General features: G+C 38.7%; 1 pseudogene; it reads left to right on the forward strand.

The window, feature by feature from the left end:
- Positions 1-516: 516 nt before the first annotated feature.
- Positions 517-585, forward strand: LOC130458678 (U6atac minor spliceosomal RNA; annotated as a pseudogene).
- Positions 586-5,762: the final 5,177 nt, after the last annotated feature.

The raw sequence follows: 5,762 nt of genomic DNA on the forward strand, positions 1-5,762 counted from the left end.
TTCTTCCCTGAACCATGGGCAGAGGATCTCCTCTTGACTCCTCTTGATAAAGTGAAATGTCTTAAGGGGGTGGGAGAGGTTGGGTTTTTTTCTGCTACATGGAAAAAGGACAGAACTAAAAGCCAATGCAAAGTATTCTGGAAATGAGAAAGTTGGTAGGAGGTTTAGGAGAAAGGGTCATAGCCTGTTTCTTCCAGCTAGAAGTTGTGACTTAGTCTCAGGACAGAGGAAGAAGACGGTGAGGTAGTCTGTTCTCCAAAATGGGATCTGGGATAAAACTAGTTTAAATCAGGAAGTGTGTTACTGGTCACTGTTTACTTTTTGGTCAACTACTCAACTACAACAAGTACTCTGAACTCTTGTCGCCTTTCTATTTTGTGAACTTTATTCACTATCAATCTAATAAACTATACTAATTGCAATGCCCTTGTGATCCATACTAGAGGATTTCACCTGCTCATGATATTCCAAGCCAATATTAAAGGTGTTCCTTCTCTGGTCCATACTGAGACCCTTGTGCTATGTTAATAGAGAGAAAGTTAGCACTCCCTTTGATAAGATGAGAAGAAGGTCCTAGTAATTTTTGGTTTTCTGGATCTTTCTAAGGAACTTACTGACTTTAATTTTTAGTTAAGCTCTTTGGAATAGCCCATATCTGAGTCCCAAGTCAAAAAAAGAGAAAGAGAGAGGAATCAGGAGTATAGGCAAGGCAGAAAAGGAAGCAACTACAGGAATAAGAGCACCAAGTAAAGTAACAAGATCAACAAGAAGGAAAATGGACCTCTTTCCATGCCCCACCCTCCACCCCCATTACTAGGCAGGATCAAGCAGTGATTTTCCCTTTTGTCTTATTGGAGATGGAGGAAAAGAGAACCTTTGAGACACTTTATGTGAAATGTACCTAAAGGAAAGTAAAATCAAGCTGTGAAAATATTTTTGTTCTTAAAATACGAAAAAGTCAATACTGAAAGTTGTGGGTCCTAATTGGAAGCAGGGGGAAAGTGTTTGGGTGGGAGGAACATTTATATTGACAAGATTTTGCAAAATAAAAACTCATAATTTTGAACAAGAGGGAAGGAAGGAGTTGGAAAGAAAGAGGAGAAATCCCCAATGGGGAGAAATCTGACTATGAGATTTCTACTGAGCCGAAAGAGTGTTGGATTTGAGGTCTCAAAACCTGGGTTCTAGACCTAACCCAAATGCTACAAGGTGACCTTGGAAAAACTACTTTATATTTTTGAGCTTCAAATTCCTAAAATATAAAAGTGGGATGATAATTATTCTACACAAGGGATACAATGTACTGAGGATGCATGATAAAAAGAAGTGATAGGCTGGTCATGTAAGGAGAGCATGGGGTAACCATTGGTTTCCATGCCCTGTTAAGAGAATTCAAGGATGGTGGAGAGGAAGGGAGAAAACAAACATTTATTAGGTGCTTGCTATGGGTTAAACACTGTGCTAAAAGCATATTTGCCCTGTTGAGGCAGGTGCTATTATTGTTCCATTTTATAATTGAGAAACTGAGTCAGACAGATTAAGTAAGTGACTTGCCCAGGGTCACTTCACTAGTAAGTGTTTGAAGCAGATTTTGAATTTAGGTTTTCCTGATTCCAGGACCTACACTTTATCTATACTTTATCTCCCATGCAGCTGCACTACATTCCTCTTTATCCCGAAAGATCACATTAGCCTCAAAACTCAAGCTTTGTCAGTGTCCTTTGTACTGGGGACCCCTCCTTCCTTCCTTCTGATTGGAAGATGGAGAGCTCTCTCCTTAGAACCTTATTGAAGGTGAAAAGAGGGAATCGAGGGAAGCCAATATCTTCTTCATTTCCCACCTGTCTAGGATGTTTCAGACTTCATCATGTCCCTGTTCAGGGTACTGGTTTCCATCCTACTTGCTGCCCCTCTTGTCTTGCTCAATTAGATTGTAAGCAGGAAATGTCTTTTTCCTTTCTTTGTCTCCCAAGGACTTTGCACAGGGCTTGGCACATAGTAGATATTTTATTTATTATTTATATAATATTATTTATACAATAATATTAAATTATATAACACAATTATATAATTAATTGCATAAATATATAAATAATATAGAATATTTTAATATATTATTTATTAATTCATCGATAGAGCCATTTACTTGTTTCAGGTGGTGAAACAAGTATGTACCTTGCTGTAGATTTAGGAGATGTCATGAGCCAAACTCATACACGACAGGTGGGTATAAATGAGTTGTGATCAGCATCTCCAGAGAACTTACTTACATTGGTGAGGTTAAGGATCTTCTGAGGTAGGTGAGTATACTACCAGCCTCCTGGGCTGTTGTAATAATCAAGGGAGATAACATATATCATGGTCCAGCCTCCCTCAACCCAGACCAAGGACTCTGGGCTCTCATGGACTAACGTTCCAGTCTGGGTGCTGACTCTCAAAAGGGTCAGTTTCTTTTTAGAGCTCTTGTAAAACTCTGAGGAAAATGTGGGTATCAGATTGTATCTAAGTTTCTCTAAAAGTTAGGAACAGGATCTCTGTTCCCATATGGAATAGCCTTTATTCCCCTCATGATAGAAAACGTATGCAGTAATACACAAAGGACCCCAATTTAGAAATATGAAGCATTTGAATTGGCGCTTGAAATAATGAAAATATGCTGGATTTGGAGTCAGAGGACACAGGTTCAAATCTTGACTCAAATCACACAATATCAATATGTCACTTATGTCCACATGTCATTTAACCTCAGTTTCCTCATTTGTAAATGATGGAATTGGACTAAATGGCCTCTGAGTCCCCTTCCAACTCTAAATCTATGATAATGTGCATTTAAAGTCTATTCTAGTTCAAAAATCTATGATCCTGTTTCCCTATATGAGTTTGCCCTAGAAGATAAAGATACCTTTGGGTTGTTGCTTAACCAAAACTTCTCAGGTACCTTTTGTGGTCATTACATGAACAACTCATACTGCTGTGTTCCTTTTGACATAGTTTTAATCTTTCAGCTTAAGGGTGTTCTTATGCAGAGGCTTATTTTCTCTTCTGAGAAGTTGTTAATGAAATCTCCCTCTCCAAGGCCAGAGTCCAAGTGCTGGAATTCAGGAACTCTTGAGCTCTTGGGAATTTTCAAGCTTGCATGGCAAGTCCATTCTCAGGAACACTAGCCCCCCAAAAGGAAACTTAAAGGCAGAAGGCAGCCAGAGCCTTGAGTTCCATGGATTCCTCTCTCAGGTTTGCCTAGGAAAGGCTATTTCCCAAGTCTCTAAGCTTTTCTTTTTTTTCCCTACAGGTTATTTTCAGTCCCTTGGTAGAAGGCAGACTGAGGGAAGAGAAATCCTTAATCAGGAAGTGCTAGAAAGATTATGGGATGAGGAGGGAAAAGGAGGTGAACCATTTCACAGGCCAGATCACTCAGGAGGGCAGCTCCTTTGACGATGATGTATTCTTCTGAGCCTTCGTCAATCTCTCCTTAGGAGGTAGCCCCAATATTTAAAGTCCAATTAGTAAGAAGACAATATATAAGCTCACCTCCTTGGGAGATGGGTTTCAGAAGTTGAACAGGGGAGCCCTTGATACATATCTCAAGCCATTTATACACCAAAAAGCATTATTCAAATGCAAGCTACTCTTGTTGTGATATAGGTCTTAGTTTCCTACCCTTTATCTTCTCCACTAGTATACATGTTCTTAAATTGTCAAGTCAGTCAATAAAAATTGATTAAGTGCCCTTCTATGTACACTGTGCTAAACACTCAGGAATACAGATATAAATAAAAAGAAAGACATTTTCTGAGTTCAATGAGTTTACAATCTAAATGGGAGAAGACAATACAAAAGGAAGCTGAAAAGGGGGTAAACAATTGATGGTGAATGGGTGCTGGATCCATTCCTTAAATGGAGGTTTTAGGGCTTATGGTTCTTCTCTCCCATCAGAGGGAGCATCCAGAGAGGCAAAGAGTTTGGAGGAATTGAGATGACCAAGGCCAATGTAATCTTTCAGAAGAATCATTCTCTGTGATAACTAAGGAAATAGCATGTTCAATTGAAAGGTTTAGAGTAATAGTATCTGGGTTCAAGTCCCAACTCTACTACAAACTATCAGTGTCACTTTGAGCAAGTAATTTACATTCTCTCCGTCTTTGTTTCCTCATCTGTAAAATAAAGAAAAAGAACTAAATAATGTCATAAGTCCCTGCTAAGTCTGCTCTCAAAGTCTGCTATAATATCTCATGGCACTGATTTTGTGATTTACTGACTGTGTGATCTTGGACTTAACCTCCCTGAGCTTCAATTTCCTCATCTTTAAAATGAAAAGGTTGAATTGGATAGCTACTAAGGTCCCTTCTAGCTCTAAACCTATGATCCCATAATTAAGAGGATAGTCTTGGCATAATGAATAGGACTTAGGACCAGTTAAAAGCCCACCCCAGATATTCTATGATTTTAGGGAAGCCACTTAACATCTCAGGGCCTCAGTTCTTTCATCTGCAAAATAAAGTCCATAATACTTGTATTACTTGTCCTAGGAGGATGTTGGGAGAAAAATCCTTTGCTACCTTAATATGAGTTTTTATTCTTTTTCCAAAGCATCTCACTATTCCTGGGCATAATGGGCATGGTGGGAGCAATATCCTAATCCCTATTTCCATGCAAGTTAAGCTAGTTTTTCCTTAAAAGGTATCGACACAAGACTTAAGACTCAGGGAATTGAAAGCTAAGGCTCTTTTTAACTCTATATAGTCTGGTTTTGGATTTAATCATTCAACTGAAACTCCTCTCTCCAAAGCTACTAACCATCTCTTACTTGTTGTTTCTAATGGCCTTTTTTCACTCTTCATCCTTCTAGACTTCTCTGTAGCCTTTACACTGCTGATCACCATTTTCTCCTTGATACTTCTACATTTTCTCAATACTGCTCTCTGCTACTTCTCTTTCTTCATGTTTGGCCAATTCTTTTCAGTCTCCTTTCCTATATCTTATAAAGGTTAAAATTATGCTTGAGACTGAATGTAATAATTATATTTGATTTCCAAGGATTTTATTTATAAAATCCTAATGAAACACCCAAACTCAGCTGGAAATTTTATAGTGATTTAATTGATATAGTGGAGGAGATTAAGAAGAAGGAAGAAGGAAGGGGCTAGTACTGGGCAGGAAGATTAGGAGATCTAGAAAGTAAGGTTTTGAGTGTGAAGAAGGAAAGAATCAACCTGACCTCCAAAGGGGCTCAGCTAAGATGCCTGAACCTGAATCAGCTCAAGGGCAAAACTCACCACCAGCACTCCAAGATGTCAAAATGCCTAGCACACTCTCAGCCAGAGTTGCCTCTCCAAGGAAAGAGGAAGAGAGAGGAAGTGATGTGCCTTATATAGATGGTTTTACATCACTTTCCTGTGTCTTATCTGTACCAATGATCTCTTAGCTTGATTTAGGATAGCCCAGAGGTCTGTCCGTTTTTCTGCACATATCTGTTGAAGGCCATTTCCTCAGATAATTAAATCTTGAATTTTTTGCAGACCTTCCTGATCTTGTTAAACTAAGAAGGGTGGAGAAATATAGAGTTTCCAAGACCTGATTCTGTTATTCCAAGTATCTCCATTGTTACTGATCAGGAAATAGCTAAATCAGATCTTCTAAAGTATAGTCTGATTAGGGAATAGTTTAAAAATTCACAATCTTTATCCATTACTCAATGTCCAAGAATACAGGGCTCTATCCTGGGCCCTCTTCTCTCTCTGTATACTTTTTCACTTGGTAATGAC

This window comes from Monodelphis domestica, chromosome 3 (assembly GCF_027887165.1).
Source record: "Monodelphis domestica isolate mMonDom1 chromosome 3, mMonDom1.pri, whole genome shotgun sequence".
In the NCBI taxonomy this organism is placed as follows: Eukaryota; Metazoa; Chordata; class Mammalia; order Didelphimorphia; family Didelphidae; genus Monodelphis; species Monodelphis domestica.